The 18,427-nt window shown below is 47.5% G+C and overlaps 1 long non-coding RNA gene across 3 annotated transcripts in view; it reads right to left on the reverse strand.

Annotated features, from left to right (window-relative positions):
• The window catches only part of LOC125156586 (uncharacterized), a 132,785-nt gene that overhangs the window by 32,899 nt on the left and 81,459 nt on the right, over positions 1-18,427 (reverse strand). Inside the window, exon 4 of one of the 3 annotated variants that reach the window (XR_007148688.1) lies at positions 17,712-18,215. The exons of the other annotated variants lie outside the window; for them this stretch is intronic. This is a non-coding gene — a long non-coding RNA (uncharacterized LOC125156586). Of the gene's footprint in view, positions 1-17,711; positions 18,216-18,427 lie in introns of those variants that run through there. 3 annotated transcript variants of the gene reach the window in all.

The raw sequence follows: 18,427 nt of genomic DNA on the forward strand, positions 1-18,427 counted from the left end.
TGCTGACAGCTCGGAGCCTGGAGCCTGCTTCGGATTCTGGGTCTCCCTCTCTCTCTGCCCCTCCCCTGCTTGCACTCTGTCTCTTTCTCGCTCAAAAATAAATAAACATTAAAATTTTTTTTTCAATGAAAATAAACATTCCAGGAGTGTCTGGGTGGCTCAGGACGTTAAGCATCCAACTCTTGGTTTTGGCTCAGGTCATGATCTCATGGTTTGTGAGTTCGAGCCCCACATCAGGCTCTGTGCTGACAGCCCAGAACCTACTTGGGATTCACTCTCTCTGCCCCTTCTCTGCTTGAGCTCGTTCTCTCTCTCTCAAAAGTAAATAAATAAACATTTTTTTTTTAAAAAAGAAGAGAAGCATTCCACTTTTCCTTGGAAATAATGAGCTGTGATGATCCTATAGTCCTAGAACCAATGGTCTGTGGCTCATCTTTCCTGCCATGTAAAGAGAGCCATCTGGAGAATGAAATCAACACATGGAGGAAAGTTGAACAAGGACATGCTGGGATAGACAAATCCATGATGATCCCATTTCAGCCCCTGGATCTCATCACTGCCGAACCCACGTTTCTGAACCTTAGACATTCCAGGTATAGGCAGTTATAAATCCTCATCTTACCCAAGCCTACCTTCAACCAAGAGTCCTGGCGAACACATGGGTTGAGATAAAAATCAGACCATACGGACAGGTGTAGGAAGAAGTCCTCCAAGAATCTGAGGCATGAATTTGGCACACAATTTGGTGCCCACTACCAAGGCCATGGCAGATCCTTGAATGTGTTGGAAAGTTCGAGCTTTCCAATTATCCAATTATCCGCTGAGAATTGCCAAATCGTCTCTCTGGAAAGGGAAACATTTTAGCCCAAAGGAAAGAAAAGCAGCAAAGCTTCAGATACTCACAGGAAGGTGAGCACTGTGTTCCCTCAATTATTCAAGTACCATGTCAGCATAACAGCCGTATGTCTTGGGTTGGTAGGCTGACGCAGTCTCCCACAAAATAGCATCTGGACAGCCTTCTACTGAGGCCCATGGGCAGACCCTTCTAGGACCTCATTTCGGACCCTCTTTGCGGAAATCGACTTACTCGCTTAACCGACATTATCTTGGCGCCTTCTGTGTTTCAGGCACTGCGCTTGGCATCGGGAAACAGCCATGCACAAGGACAGCAGAACCGCTGCCCTAAGGGCACTCACAATGGAGTTGGAGACATAATTTAACAAGCCATCACAACGTCACTGTGCTAATAAGAGAATAACAGAGTTCCAAGGGAACACATAACGAAGGTATCTGTTTTCTATCGCTGTGTGTGAAATTACCATCCACTGAGTGTTTGAAAACAGCACGCAGGGATAATCTCAGGGTTCTGTGGGTGGGAAAGCCCAGTGGATTGGGAGGTTCTTTGCTCAGGGTCTAGGAGGACAGAATGAAGGGGTCAACCAGGCAAGGCTCTTATCCGGAGCTCATTCAGTTTGGCAGCAAAATTCTGCTCGGTGTGGTGCTGGCACTGAGGTTCCCGTGTCCTTGCTGGCTTTCCTAGGAGGGTGGGGGTGGGGGTGGGGGCGGGGGTGGGATGCTCTCTGCCCTTGGAAGCCACTCTCATCCTTTCTCACGTGGCTCTTTACATCTTCAAACCGGAAATGACACTTTGAGTCTTTGAATCTCTCTAACATCCCCTTTTGCCTTCCTCTTCAACCACCGGCCAAAGAAAGTTCTCTGCTTTTAAGGACATAGGTGATTAGATTCGGTCAACCCAGAAAATTCCCCCCTTTTAAAATCGACTAACATAGGATTTTCATCAGATCTGCAACGCCTAGATTATCGTTTGACTAACTCACCAGGGAATGAAAATCTCGAGAGCTTCTTTAGAATTCTTACCACAGCACAGCATCTAATCCAGGCTGTGAGAGTCACGGAAGGCTGCCTGGAGGAAGTGGTATGTGAGCTGAGCTCAGAAATTAGCTAGAAAGCCACTAATAGGCAGAGCAAAGTTCCCAGTGAAGAATCAAGGGAGATCTAGGCACATAGGAGAATAGGTGGGGGAGATTCCGGATGGCTGGAGTGAAGCTTAGAGGAAAAAGCAAGGAAAGATGAGATCAGAGGGCAGAGTAAGGACACCATCATAAAGTTTCTAGCAAGCGGGGCGCCCGAGTGGCTTAGTCAGTAAAGTGTCTGACTTCAGCTCAGGTCATGATCTCACAGCTCGTAGGTTCGAGCCCCACATCTGGGCTCTCTGCTGTCAGTGCAGAGCCTGCTTCAGATTCTCTGACTCCCTCTCTGCCCCTCCCCCACTCCCAATTTCTCTCTCGTTCTGTCTCTCAAAAATAAATAAATAAATATTTTTTTAAAAAAAGGTTCTAGTAAGCTCTGCCTCACCTCCCACATCTCATTCAAGGGCATCAGGTTGGATGGACCTATGTTAGCTGCCGGTCTATCTGAAATTAAAGCTTTTAGCTTTTTAGCCTCTGCAGGAGGCTGTGTAAGGACAGTGTTTCCGAGTCCTGTACCCCGTAGGCACTAACAAAATGCTTCCCTTCTCCTTCTCATCCTCTTTTTGTGCTCCTGTTTCCCTCGAATCCTAAATTCACAAATTCATTCTTTCACAATATACTGATTGAGCATCTTTTCTGCCTGGAGCCGCTATGCACGGAAGATACGAAGATAAATAGATCCGTGTGAGTGCTTCTGAGGAGGCCACAGTCCAGAGGGATAAACTGATATGTAGTGTCAACAAATAAATCACAGAGCACGCAGGTAATATCGTAATGGAAGTCGTGGGGTTTGGGAAGTATCCCTTCATAGTTTACCCAATAATAATAATAATAATTTACCCAATAATACCCAACTTGTGGTGTGGATGTGGCATCTAAAATAGTCAACCTGCAGGAGCAGAGAGCAAAATGTGGCTGGCAGGGGCTGGAGGAGTGGGGGAAATGGGGACGAGATAGTTGGTATTGTATACTCGAAACTTGCTAAGAGGACTGCTGCTATGTTTGGGGTTTTTTTAACGTGTGTGTGTGTGTGTGTGTGTGTGTGTGTGTGAACCAACCGATCCACCCAGGCATCCCAAACAGCTGCTCCGTTAAGTGTTCCTAACACCAAAAATAATGCTCTCCGGACGGAGTCTCCTCTCCCTCTGCAGAGAGGCTGCCGGCATCTTCCTCATAGAGCTGCCGTGGGGGTGATGCGTGTATTAGAAGTAAAGCGCTCAGGGGCGCCTGGGTGGCTCAGTCGGTTGAGCGTCCGACTTCGGCTCAGGTCACGATCTGGCGGTGTCTGTGAGTTCGAGCCCCGCGTCGGGCTCTGTGCAGACAGCTCGGAGCCTGGAGCCTGCTTCCGATTCTGCGTCCCCCTCTCTCTCTGCCCCTCCCCCACTCACGCTCTGTCTCTCTCGGTCTCTCAAAAAATAAACGTTAAAAAAAGCAACACACACACACAATTTAAACAAAAAGACGTAAAGCGCTCAGCACCCGGCGTGGCGCACGGTTCAGGTTTTTGGAAGTGGCTGCTGATATAATTCACAGAACCAAGGTTTCTATATATATCTATAAAGTTGCATTAGGTGTACAAAACTGCCAATTTAGTAGGATTCCCCTTCTAGGATTCTATACAGACCCTTTTCTCAATGTCTGTAACTCATCTTAATTTTTTTTAACGTTTATTTATTTTTGAGCGAGATAGAGACAGCGCAAGCAGGGGAGGGACAGAGAGGGAGCAAGAGAGAGAGAATCCCAAGCAGGCTCCACGCTGTCGGTTCAGAGCCCGATGAGGGGCCCGATCTCAGGAGCCGTGAGATCACGACCCGAGCCGAAACCAAGAATCGGGTGCTCAACGGACTGGGCCACCCAGGCGTCCCTGTCTGTAGCTCATCTCCGTCCAGCCTTTCCCTCGATGGCACCTGCTACAGTAACTGGGCGTATTAGACAGCACCTGCTTCCCTCCCCTTGTACAGACGGGTCCTCAGCAAAGTCTCTCACTTTCTTTCTAGCACAGCTCTTCAAACACAGGAAGACAGTGCTGTGGTCGGCCCCTCCACCTCTGTCCTTCCTTTCCATCTTCTTTCTCTGCCCGTCCTTCCCTTTTCCCTCCCATCCTTCCTGGCTCACTCCCTTCTTTTCTTAGTAAGAATTGCTATCGTTAAGGGCTGGACACATGTGCTAAGCACTCTACACAGATAATGTCAACGTTTGCCTTACGACAACCAGTTTAGTGGATACTATAATCCCTTTTGGCTTGTTTGCTGTTGACAGACCTTGAAAGGAAGGCTCAGAGTGGTGGCGAGGGAACCCCAAGGTCACACAGCTAATGGAGAGAGGACCTGGAGTTTAAACACGGACTCCTAAGTCAAGTGGTTAATTAGACCCTTATTCTGTTTCTTATCCCACTATTTCAAAACTACAAGACAACCATCTTAAGCAGAATGCTTGAGGTCATTTCCCAAAGCGCACACGGTCGGAAGTGACTTTTAGGCTATGAAAATCAATCAAGGCAGCATTTAACCTACAGATTACAAAACCTCCTGACTGGAAGTGTTGAATTATCTTTCTACACCCAGATTGGTCTCAGCACGGGACCAGATATCGAGCGTGGCACATGACGGTCAAGTTGCAAGGGACCGTGAACGCCCACTGTGCGTGGCTGCAGAGCTGAGCTCTCACCCAGGGTGCTCCAGGACCAACTCCCCCCTCACGCTCAGCAGCCCCGCCTCTAACTCTGACCCCTTTATGGGACACACAGATGCACCGGCACCTCCCATGTGCCAAGCACACACTGGGCATGTCCCCGTAGGCTGTTTTGTAACAGTGGAGAATGGATCTTCGGATTCGCTTTCCCCATCGGCACCCTGAGGCTTCAACACTATGGCACGCGGCTCTTACAGAGCCACATACAGGGGCGCACGTATTTATTCAGGCAGAGGCTCGCTTGTGGGGGTAGAATGTATCATCTTCTTCCCTGACTTCCCAGAGCCCATCCCAGGATACAGCAGGTGCTCAATGCACGTGTGCCGTGACGAAATCGGGCACATCTCTCTTCTACGGGCTCCTTCAACAATGGCCTTAAGGCAGAGACAGGAAGCAATGGGTCTCCTTTATAAGGTCTCTAAAGATGACTGTGTCTGTTACTTATTCTTCCTGTGGCATAACATTGTAGCCATTCATCACGTGTGCCAGTTCAGTTATTAAACAGCAGACTCAGGTAGGGTGAGTTATTTGCTTCAGTGTGTGCTTCAATTCCTGAGATTTATGGGGTGTGCTCCTGAATGCACACAGTGGAAGGAGGAGCCCTGGGGTTGATTGTGGCGGGGGGGCGGGGCACGGAGGGAGAGAACTGGAAGTTGATAGAGCTTGCTCCTGCCTCCGTATCCTTCTGGCCCCTAGGATGGACCCACCCTTGCTGAATGGAATCAAGGGACAGGACATGGGGTTTTAGTACTTTTTTTAAAAAAAAATTTTTAATGTTTATTTATTTTTGAGGCAGAGAGAGACAGAGCATGAACGGGGGAGGGTCAGAGAGAGGGAGACACAGAATCTGAAACAAGCTCCAGGTTCTGAGCTGTCAGCACAGAGCCCGACACGGGGCTTGAACTCACAGACTGCGAGATCGTGACCTGGGTCGAAGTCGGACGCTTAACCGACTGAGCCACCCAGGCGCCCCAGTACTTTTCAAAATAATCCTTATCTAGAGAGCAGGCAGATACTCCAGCTTTGCACCAGACAGACCTGAGTTCAAACTCCAGCTTCACTAGATGACCCTCAGGTAGGTCACTGACCCGCTCTGAGCCTCAGTTTGGTCATCTGTGAAATGGGGGGGGGGGGTGATAATCCCTTTTTCCTTGTGTCACAATGAAGATTAAATGAGATGACATACTGAAAGCACTTAGCCTGTGCTCCTCCACTAAATATTTATTCATTTATACAATGTAGGTGGATAGCCAAAAGGACAAATTTCCCTCAGCTGCAATATTTGTCGGCTCGAGCCATCATCGCAAAATATTTGGGTGGCTTGCACAAAACTAATCTATTCCTCACAGCTCCGGAGGCTAGAATCCCAAGTTCAAGGTGCCAGCTGATTTGGTTCTGCAGATGGCCACCTTCTTGGTGTGGGTGTGTCCTCACAAAGTGGGGACAGCTCTGGAGCCCCTTCCTCTTCTTATAAAGACACCAGTCCTGTTGGGTTAAGACCCCACCCTTATGGCCTCATTTAACCTTAAGTGCCCACCCAAAGACCCTATCTCCAAATATAGTCACATTGGGTGTTAAGATATTCACACCTCTTCACACCCTTCACAACCTATGGATCTGGGGGGCGGGGGGGGGGGTACACAATTCAGTCCATAGAAGCTACTCTTTGAGAAAGTTGAGCATTAGATGGAACCAGTCTGGAATTGGAAGGATCCGGGCTGCAGTCTAGGCAGGCAGTTGGCAGAGCAATGCCCTGGTTTGTCCACTTAGAAAACTCTTCCTCAGGGGGCACCTGGGTGGCACAGTCGGTTAAGCGTCCGACTCTTGACTTCAGCTCAGGTCATGATCTCACTGTTCGTGGGTTCGAGCCCTGCCTCAGGCTCTGTGCAGATAGTGTGGAGCCTGCTGGGGATTCTCTGTCTCTCTCCCTCTCTCTCTGCCCCTCCCATACACTCTCTCTCAAAATAAACAAATAAACTTAAAAAAAAAAAAACACCTCTTACTCAGGCCCAACAGCTCTAATTTTTCTCTCCTCTGTGAAGAGTCTTCTAACCTCTCTCCTCAAAACCAAGACTTCGTCCTTTGAAGTAATACACGACTGCTTTCATGTATTAACTAACGTCTCACTCTGTATTGTGTAACTATTCACTCCTTTGTCTCCTCCACTGCAGTATAAACTCCTCCAGGGCCAGGACATTATTTTGTTCACCTCTGTGTCAGCCACGGTTATGACAACAGTTCAATAAATAGTGGATACATGGATGGATGGATGGATGGATGGATGGATGGACGGATACATGGATACGTGGAAACATAGATGGACGGATAAATGTTTTCTCAACAGAAAGGCCAAAGGAGATTCTGAGGCTCAAGAATCGCAAGCAGGTAGCTGGTATCAGAGAGTTCTATCAAGGAGGAAGGAATCTCTCCTACTTCCTGAATTGGGTTTTAGGGCAAAGTCCCAATGTCTGGGAATAGAGCTAGCAAGAGTGTGGCAGGGACTAGTGCCAGGAAAAGACTGAGGTAGAAGACAGTTCACCAGAGAAGGAAAGAAGCAAAACCAGAAGGCAACTTCAGGAAGAAGTTCAAGGCAGAAGTCGCAGATGTAGCAAAGGCCGTGCACCATCGGCCAAGCAGTAGAGAATCTTGAGCATGAACAGTGGATACCACAGATGCAGGGCTAGTTAAATACTCTGCAATTTAAGGCAAGATTGGTCCTGGTAACTAGAGTTTGAGCCACAGGTCTCAAGCTCTCAGTTATTAGAGTCATGAGACACGATCTACATGGCAGGCTGGATAAGACAAAGTCCTTCGTGTTGGCCAAGGGCTGTGCTGGCCTCTGATGATAAGTGAGGAAAAGGCTAAACAAGCTTTGATCTCCTTGAGGCTAAAGACGTTCCCCTAGGCAGGACGTTCCCCTAGGACGTTTAGCCTTGAGGCTAAAGACGTTCCCCTAGGCACACACCCTCCGTGCCCGAGTGGGGCGGCTCAGACCCCCTGTGCGGGATAAGCTCAGCAGACAAGGGGCAGTTTGGTTTGAGATGGTTCTCTCTTCCTGTGGAAAACAGAAAACTTAAGTTGGAACAATTGAAATTCGGAAGAACAAAAGAGTGGATGAAAAAATAGCTACCATTCACTCAGAGCCAGCTGAGTCCTTGGAAAGACGTTCCCTGTTCCTGCATAGCCTCTCATGTAACTGTTCGCAGCAACCCTGTGAGGTGGGCAATGTTGCACTCACTTTTCATGTGAGGAAATAAACTCAGAGAGGTTAAGTGACTTTGCCAAGATCACAAAGCTCACGACTAGAGAAATTAGGGGGAAAGCCCATTCTCTACATTGTTCTGTGTTGCTTCTTCAGTATTGTGGGAGGCTGGATAATAATGGCCCCCCAAATATACCCACGTTCTAATCCCCAGGACCTGTGAACGTGACCTTCTCTGGCCAAAGGGATTTGTAGATATGATTAAGCTAAAGATCTTGAGAAGAGATTATTCTGAACATCTGGGTGAGCACTGAATGTAATCACATAATCACGAGTGTGCAGGGGGGGACAAGAAGGTCAAAGGAGGAAGCAAGAAATATGACAACAAAAGCAAGAGGCTGGAGTGATTCTAGAAAGATCCAAGGAGTGCAGACAGCCTCTGGCAGCCAGCAGAGGCCAGGAAATGGATTCTCTCCTAGAGCCTCCAGAGGGAACCAGGCATGCCTGGTTCTATCAAGCTGGTTCACTCAGCTTCCGTCCAGTGAAACTGACCTCCAGAACTGTAAATACTACATTTATGTTGCTTTAAGCCACAGCAGCCATGGGAAAATAACACAAATAATAAGATTAAAAAATTGAAAGATGGATGCTAAAAATTTCTAGAGAAATTTTTTTATTATTTTTTAAGTTTATTGATCTTGAGAGAGACTGTGGAGGAAAGGCAGAGAGAGAAAGGAAGGGAGAGAATCCTCTCTCTCGAGACGATTCAATTTTTTATTATTTTTTAAGTTTATTGATCTTGAGAGACACTGTGGAGGAAAGGCAGAGAGAGAAAGGAAGGGAGAGAATCCTCTCTCTCGAGACGATTCAAGGAACTGGACCTCATGACTATGAGATCCTGAACTGAGCCCAAATCAAGAGTCAGACACTCAACCAACTGAGCCACCCAGGCGCCCCTACAGAAATTTTTGAAAAAAAAAAAAAGGTGCTGGAACACCTGGGTAGCTCAGTGAGTTGAGCATCTGACTCTTGATTTCAGTTCAGGTCATAATCTCACGTTTTGTGGGATCAAGCCCTGCGTTGGGCTCCACGTTGACAGCACAGAACTTGCTTGGGATTCTGTCTCTCAAAATAAATAAACTTTAGGAAAAAAAGAAAGATGTCAACTGATTTCATAATGGAAGATGTCATCAAGAATATGGCCTCCAACTTCAGCTGAAAAATAAAAAGTGTACTGATGACCTCCCACTCCGCCTAAATTCACAATATGCCCATTTCAACTCAATGGAGGCATTTTCCCCCCTGAATTTTCACATATTCTTTTTTTTAATTTTTTTTTTTTTCTTCAACGTTTATTTATTTTTGGGACAGAGAGAGACAGAGCATGAACGGGGGAGGGGCAGAGAGAGAGGGAGACGCAGAATCGGAAACAGGCTCCAGGCTCCGAGCCATCAGCCCAGAGCCTGACGCGGGGCTCGAACTCACGGACCGTGAGATCGTGACCTGGCTGAAGTCGGACGCTTAACCGACTGCGCCACCCAGGCGCCCCATCACATATTCTTTTTTTTAATGTTTATTTATTTTTGAGAGAGACAGAGACGGAATGCGAGTGGGTTAGGGGCAGAGAGAGAGGGAGACACAGAATCCAAAGCAGGCTCCTGGTTCTGAGCTGTCAGCACCGAGCCCACTGCGGGGCTCGAACCCACAAACCTTGAGATCATGACCTGAGCCGAAGTCGGACGCTCAACCGACTGAGCCACCCAGGTGCCCCTCACATATTCTTATAACCTATCTCACCACCCGAAAACGTCACAGCCACTTATTCAAGTACGGCACAGGAAATGACATCCACTCGCCATTCAGGTTTGGGTGGTGGCCAGCCAAGAAATCCCAAAGCTGTTCACTGCTGGTCCACTCGGCCCAGATGAGAGGCGTGTAAGGAAGCCCTCCCAGAATCTCCATCCTATTCAGCCCTCGCCATTAACCTTGTCAATCTGGCAGAACAGGGGTTATTTTTACCCATCTTTTTTTTCTATAGGGAAACTGGGACCCAGAGAAATTTGGTGCTCTGCTTAGCATTACACAATGGAGCCAAAATTAATGCTACACAGAAGAGCTCTGGGTCTATGTATTAGCCTGCTCAGGCTGCCATAAGAGAGTATCACAGACTGGGTGGCTTAAACAGCAGAAAGTGATTTTCTCACATTTCTGAAGCTGGAAATTTGCGATCCAGGTGTGGGCCGGGATGGTTTGGTTTCTACCGTGGCCTCGCCCGTTGGCTTGTGGAAGACCATCTTTCCTCTGTGTCTTCACATGGTCTTCCCTCTGTACCCGTGTCCTAATTTCCTCTTTTCAGGACACCAGTCAAACTGGATTAGGTCACCCTGATGACCTCATTTTTTAGCCCATTATGGTTTATTATAAAAGGTATAAATGAACATTCAGAAAAAGAGGTACATAGCGCACAGCACAGACACTTCTGTCCCGCGGAGTTTGGGTGATGCCACCCTCCCAGCACATGAATGTGTTGACCAACCTGGAAGTTCTCCAGACCATTCTGTGTAGAGCTTCTGTGTGGAGGCTCCATTATCTATACTCATGATGGAGGAAGTTGTTGGCTGCTGGTGATTATCATGATCTCCAGCCCCTTACCCCTCTCTGAAGGGCTGAGGGATGGCATTGAAAATTTCAACCCTCTAATCCTGCCTTGGTCTGGTTTCTGTGGTAAACAGCCCCCACCTGAAGCTATGAAAGGGCCCACCAGGAGTCGCTTCATTATTCATTAGCATTCAAGAAGACACTCATTACTCTGGAGATTTCATGCCTAACGACCTCATTTTATTTTTATTTTTTTTATCAAAAAAGTTTTAATTGTTTATTTTTGAGAGACAGAGAGAGGGAGAGACAAACTGCAAGCAGGGTAGGGGCAGAAGAGGGAGACACAGAATCCGAAGCATGCTCCAGCTGTCAGCACAGAGCCCGATGCGGGGCTCGAACCCACGAACCGGGAGATCGTGACCTGAGCCAAAGAATCGAAGAATCGGACACTTAACTGACTGAGCCATTCAGGAGCCACCCCCCCACCCCGCCCCCAACAACCTCATTTTAATTTAATCACCTCTTTAGAGAACTTATCTCAAATACAGTCACATCTTGAGATACCAGGAGTTTGAACTTCAACACGTGAATTTTAGGGGGATGTATTTCAGCCCATAACAGTCTTTAAGGTTCTGGACCTATGTTACTTTCTGTCTCTATCAAGCATCTCCAAGAATGACACAGTTACCTGTCCACAAGTAACACCAACTAGCACAGCCTTCTCAGGGTTACCATCCCAGAGTTCCAATTTCTACTTGGCACAGCCTAGCTTCAAGGAGGAGACACGGGGGAAGAGTCTAGGCTATCAGAGTCCCAGACTAGTGACTGCACTCAAGTAATTCTTACATAACGGATACAGGAAGAGCCCTCTTCTGAAGCGGTGAAGCCTCCGCGGTCTGACAAGCAATTTGAACTCACAGAAAGCGGGATCCTGCAGTAAAATCAAAAGGGATCTATTCTGGTGCCTCCTCAGTAAGGGATTGCTCTATGCTTCTCTGACAGGTGACCTTTAAGCAAACGCAGTGCAGCCAGATTGAGGGGGCTCCTTCCCAGCAGGGACTGTGAGCGACGCGAGCAACGTGCCAGCCGTCCCCTCGTGTGCCAGCACAGACCCCATCACGGCTGAGGGATAAACAAACATCCCTTTACGAATGTGACCCCAGCTTGTCAAGCAATTTTCCAGTTTGATTACGTTTTCAATTAAGTTTTATTCTGAACAATATTTGGAAGTGATACCTGTGGTTCCTGCAAATGAAAAACCAAATTGCTCTGGCAGATTTAGACATTTCCTATGTGGACAAAAAAGGGGAAAAAAACCCAGCACTCAAGCTCTGGATGTCATAACCATTATGCCTCCAGGCAAAGACATTTTACAGTGCTTCCCACACCTTCCCAACCCTCTGCTTCCCCAATATACACACTGACACGTGCATGCTTTCCGTGAACCTCAATTTCTATTTCTTTTTTAATTTTTTTTTTCCACGTTTATTTATTTTTGGGACAGAGAGAGACAGAGCATGAACGGGGGAGGGGCAGAGAGAGAGGGAGACACAGAATCGGAAACAGGCTCCAGGCTCCGAGCCATCAGCCCGGAGCCCGACGCGGGGCTCGAACTCCCGGACCGCGAGATCGTGACCTGGCTGAAGTCGGACGCTTAACCGACTGCGCCACCCAGGCGCCCCGTCAATTTCTATTTCTGATAGTGGCAAGCAATTATTTTTCTTTCTTGGAAAATCGGTGTAAGTCCTTAGGTTGAGAAAAGGGCCACTGTAGGCCAGTCCATCCCAAAGACAACGTCTGGAATTATACTAGAAGGAGAGATAGGAGAAGACTGGAGAACTATTCATCTCTCTGTCTGTCCCCCGTCCCTCTGGCCACCCCCCATGAAAGCTGAAAGGCAATGACTTCACAATGAATAATAACCACATCTATAATTGAAGGAGCACCGACGATGCACCACCCGCTACACTGTATTCTTCACAAGTAATTTCCCATTCAATCTTTACAACAATTCTGTGTTGGTGATGCCGTTATGAGGCTCATTTTTCAGGTGGGAAACCTGAGACCGAGCAACTTTCCCCAAAGCAGCAGAGACAGTGATAGTGGCTGTGCTGGCAGAGTAATAGCTCCCAAAAATGTCCAGCACCTGGGTGGTTCAGTCGGTTGAGTGTCTGAGTCTTGATTTCGACTCAGCCCGTGATCTCAAGGCTCAAGGTGAAATCGAGCCCCGTGCCCGGCTCCATGCTGACAGTTCAGAGTCTGCTTGGGACTCTCTCTCTCTCTCCCTCTCTCTCTGCCCCTCCCCGATTATGCTCTCTCTCTCTCACAAAAAAAAAAAAAAAAAAAAAAAAGAAAAGAAAAGAAAAGAAAAGAAATCTCAAAATGGGAAGATTATCCTGGATTATCTGGGTGGGCCCAACAGTAATCACAAGGGCCCTTAAAATAGGGGAAAAGGAGGGAGAAGAGTCAGAGGAGATGTGACAAGAGAAGCAGAGGGCAGTGGTTGCTGACTTCAAAGCTGGCAGAGGGGGCCATGAGCCAAGGAACGCGGGTCGAAGCAGCTAGAAAAGGAAATGGACCATCCCCTGAATCCTCCCCAGGACACAACTCTGCCCACATGGCTTTGAGGTCAGTTCCATGAGCTTCATTTCCTGTGCTGACCCCCAAAACTGCACATAATACAGTTATATTACTTTAAGCCACCACATTAGTAGCAATTTGTTACAGAAGCAATAAGAGACCACGTGCTGGCCCAGCTCTCTCCTCTCGGGTCCAAAAATTGAGCAAAGAACAGCCTTCCACGTTTGTCGAAATCCTGCAGTGGTGGAGGCTCACCGCATTCTTTACCTCTTTGCACCCCAAGGGCTCAGCGCTAGAGGGGAGGTCTGCTGCATCATTTAGGAGGGAGGCAAATGAGGACTCGTTGGGGTGAAGGACGAGAAAGCCTTATCCTACTGGACCGTGTGGGCTTCTTTGGGGCAGTGTCTACCTACACCGGGGACAGAAGAGATATCCAATAAATGTTGAGCAGTTGGATACACAGATGGGTGGATACACTGGTAGATGGACAAATGGCATGCATTCCTCGCACGCAGAAAGTGCTCAATAAATAGCCACTGTTATGTGTTCTAGGCGAGGGCTGAGGGTATTAAGGTCACGACAGCAAAGGTGATCATATACCACCCTTCCTATCATTCCTACCTCTCCAAAGAGTTCCCAGGGACACAGAGACACACGTGGCAAATGGGAAATTAAGTACAGTGCTATTCCACCGAGAACTGTACCGCCACCTGGAATCCCACCCAGCTCAGGGCTCTGGTAGAGACACACGACTTAGGCTCGTGTAGGACAGATCCTCTACCTCTCCTCCCTTTATGACCACCCCAACTTTCCTACCCCAGAAAGTAAACCTTAATTTTTTTTTTTTTTTTTTTTTTTTTTTTAATGTTTATTTATTTTGGGGACAGAGAGAGACAGAGCATGAACGGGGGAGGGGCAGAGAGAGAAGGAGACACAGAATCGGAAACAGGCTCCAGGCTCTGAGCCATCAGCTCAGAGCCCGACGCGGGGCTCGAACTCACGGACCGCGAGATCGTGACCTGGCTGAAGTCGGACGCTTAACCGACTGCGCCACCCAGGCGCCCCAGAAAGTAAACCTTAGAACCACACACTCTGAGATGATAAAGTGGGTGGAAATATGACCTGGCCTGTACAACTAAGCTCTGGGTTGACTGACACACAGACCCCCCCCCCCGCCCCCCCCCCCCGTGAGTGGAAGGGAGCATTAGGGACCCGCTGCTACGCGCAGACCCTGGGCAAGAAGCAGAGCTGAGAGGTCTTTCCAATACAACCATGGGCCATTGTGACTTCGCCTCTGCCTAACCAAATCAACTGCTTTTCCTCTGGTGAAGAGAAAATGTAAGAGGCTTGGGCAGAAACAGGTCAGGCAAAAGACAAAGGCAGAATTATTGCTCTGTTTATCATTACTACGATTAGTTCCGATGATGGACGGACGGATCCTCTGATACCTGTGGATCATAATAAAGAGGAAGCCAAGGCAAAATACGTGGAAGATAGATTCTCTGTGGTAGCCCAAGGTTCTGATGAAAAGTATTTACCTAGTGGGGGTCAGGCTGTATCAACATAAAAAGGAGGGAAGTATTGCTGTCACCTGAATACTTACCCCAGGCCGGGCACTGTGTGTCACACAGGTAAAGTCTCAAAATAAATGCTGAGGGGCACCTGGGTGGCTCAGTCGGTTGGGCGTCCGACTTCGGCTCAGGTCACGATCTCACGGTCCGTGAGTTCGAGCCCCGCATTGGGCTCTGGGCTGACAGCTCAGAGCCTGGAGCCTGCTTCAGATTCTGTGTCTCCCTCTCTCTCTGACCCTCCCCCATTCATGCTGTGCCTCTCTCTGTCTCAAAAATAAATAAACGTTAAAAAAAATTAAAAAAAAACAAACAAAAAAACCCAAATGCTGAGTGGAAGGCATTATCATCTAATTGTAAGGGAAAAAGTACAAGGCTTGTGGATGTACAACAACTTGCGCATGATCACTCAGCTGGGAATTGAGAGAGCAAACATTCAAACAGGTCTTTTAGCTTCAAAGCCATACTCTTCCCAAGATGCCCAGCAAGTTCTGGTTACAGTTAAGTTTAGCTGACTGGGGCCAGTCAAAGCAGACTGTTCAACAGATAACTACTCCTTTTGTCTCCTCAGCGTCAGTTTTCCCTTCTTCAGATACGAGCCCCTAGATTTTCCTGTGGGGAACGCCCCTCCCCATCTCTAGACATGTGGCTTGACCGGGGCTGACCCCTGCCCCCAGCTCTAGAGATGGTCATCTGCCTCAGGCTGGTCACACGATTGATGCTGGGAGGGACATGTATAATAGATGTCAATCACAGAACATTTGTGGGAATTGTTGGAGGATCTCTCTCTCTCTTTCTCTCTCATCTCATCTCACCTCAAGTCACTGAGAAGACAGGGGAGAAACTTGACACAACTGGGACCAGCACTAGGGTGAGACTGCCTGAGAAAGAAGTCAAGGTAGGAGAGACGGAGAAACTCCCAACGACGACATGTGAGCACCTAGATCCGGCCAAGCCCAAAGTCAGTATTTCCTAGTCTTTGTTCAGTTGCAAGAGACTATACCATAACTCATTTTGTTCCAGTGTATTTGAATTTAGATTTTGCCACCTACAACGAAAAGGCCTAAAGAGCAGCATGGGCAACATGATTGGGGTTATTTTGTGCATTTACCTCGTTTCCAAGTGGTAAGCTTATTCCTCAAGGAAGGAAAAGTCCAGGCCTCTGGAATGGGAGTCTGGTCCTCACTGTGCAAGGACATCAGGGCCTAGCCAAACAGATTTGGTTTCCAGAAGACATTCAGTCTTCACCAGGCACTGGAATGCCAGACCTTGAGAAGAGAGCAGATGTTGGGGCCTACAGATGGTATAGCCTGGAGGCGGTGAAGACGGCAAGCCAAAGTTCACCCTACCATACGCACACCGTGTTCACGAGCAGAGACTGACTTCAACAGATGGTTGGACCGAGGCTTCTGATATACTGCCTGCCCCTGTTGGGTCCAACTCATGAACTCAAGCAACCTAGGACTGCAGTTGGTGCCCAACCCCAAACCCCACGGTGGGAAGATGGGCAGAAAAAGGTTGAAGCTGAAAAGTAACAAGTATGGAAAGGGGAAAAGCAAGGGACTTTAGGGTCAACATACACCCAAACGCCTCGGCCAGTTCCCACGGGACATATTGATCTTAGCAAAGAAGTCAAGAGGTTATTATGAGGACACGCTGAGAGTGCTTGCAGGTAAATTCACCAGGTTACATTTTGTAGCCTCTAGGGTGGAGATGATGGTGATGGTGATGGGGGTGGGGGTGGTGATGGTGGCTGTCGTAGTGCTTTTGGTAGTGGCTGAGGTGGAAGGATAGTCACCATATGTAAAATGTTTATTATGATCCCAGCATTGCATTAGCCCCATTATTTCATTTAATTCTTACAACAACTCAATGAAGCGTGTATTATAAGCCCCATTTTACTGATAAGGTAACAGAGGCAGGTTACACAGCTTGCCCAAGAGCATAGATAGTAGTGAGTGGAAAGAGAAAGAATGTAAGCCCCAGAGCACCTGACTGCAAAACCAGAGCCTTTAACCACTAGGCTTAACTCAACTTACACACAGTTCTTGGAAGCCTCTGGTCCTCTCCGCTGCCCCCTATGCTTCTCATCGGGCCTGAGCATAACAGCGATGCAGTACTTTGCGTTTCCCTAAGTTCAGGGCAGTTTTCAACACACAGTTCTCTACACCTGTGCTTTCTAATCTTTCAAATAAGACAACTCTGTTTTCATGTCTACGTATTTTGTTGATCCCTATATGGGCGTACTTGTCTTTTTAGTATCATTGACCAAATAAATAAATAAAGTAAACACATGAAAAAGAGCTACTCTAACAGCACACAACCTAACCATGTGGATGATCACAGTAGCATCTATCTATATTCGAAGAATAGTTAATCATGTATTTTATTTAGTAAACCTTACTTATTCAGGCCACAGTCGAGGCTTCATGCATGGAGGAATTGGCCAATAGCTCAGTGGTTGGCCAATTACCACTTCTGGATGTTGTTTCACTAGTTCCTTGGGACTTTCCCGTGAAGAATGTAAAAGTAAATGGTGTTGATCCCTCAGGGAATGGCAGTGGGGTGGACGCTTCACCAGCTCAGCAATGTACAGAGAACTGGAAGCTTCTGTTTCCCCCTTGTCACCCTTGGGGCTTTTGGGGGTTCCAAAGGTTTGGTTGACATAGCCAGGAATTAGGCTTTTTATCCCAGCTCATTTACTAACAAACACTGTATATCTGTAGCTCCGGGCATGAACTCCCATCCCCAAGAGCTTGGTTTCCTCGCCTATACAATGGGACCCTTGAGCCAGAACTCTATGGGTTCTTTCAAGGTGCAATGTCTGATGTTATTTATTCTTTTGCATCTGGTATGTTTCCCCAACCCCACTGCTTCAGCATCCATACTGGCCATCAAAAATAACCTGTATGGGGGTTCCTGGGTGGCTCAGTTGGTTAAACGTCTGACTTCGGCTCAGGTCATGATCTCGTGGTTTGTGGGTTCAAACCCTGTGCTGGGCTCTGTGCTGACAGGTCAGAGCCCGGAACCTGCTTTGGATTCTGTGTCTCCCTCTCTCTCTCCCCTCTCCCCTTCTCTCTCTCTCAAAACAGTAAACATTAGAAAAGTAACCAGTGTGTTAAAATACAATGAAAAAAACTTCCAATAGAGAGGGTTTTTTATAGAATATAATGTGCTACCGGAGAACTCGTGAATAATGCCACTGCCTTATTAAATCAATAGAACAGTTCATCAATCCCCTTCCAAAAACAAATGTGAGCACGAAAGGGCAATACAGTCTTTTGAAATAGTAGTTTGGGCTGTTTTAACGTTCTGGCCTATTTGCCTCTCCAAATATAAGATACCGTCAAGTGGTCTCTAGGGTACAGGTCTCGCCTAGACCCCTTGCCGCAGCATCGCCTCTGGAGAACGAGACGGTTCTCTTCGCACAGAGCCCAGGAAAGGATCTGACTCATGGTAAAAACCCACAAGATGTTCAGCTTTCCATTTTTCTTCGTCAAAACCGTCAGCTATACGATCCAGATTCATTCTGCAATGCGTCCTCAACACGTGGCCAGTCCGAGCCGGCAGTCGGATAGAGCAGTGCTGTTCAAAGATGGTCCACATGTTAAGGATGGGAACAGAGAGGAAATATTTCGAAATATTTGAGGCAATTTGATATCATCACAATATCCTAGCGTGTGATCTTTTCTCTAGTAATTCATTTTTTTTATTTTTTTATTAAAAAAAATTTTTTTTAATGTTTATTTATTTGTGAGACAGAGCATGAATGGGGGACGGGCAGAGAGAGAGGGAGA

Source organism: Prionailurus viverrinus, chromosome F2, assembly GCF_022837055.1.
Source record: "Prionailurus viverrinus isolate Anna chromosome F2, UM_Priviv_1.0, whole genome shotgun sequence".
Lineage (NCBI taxonomy): Eukaryota > Metazoa > Chordata > Mammalia > Carnivora > Felidae > Prionailurus > Prionailurus viverrinus.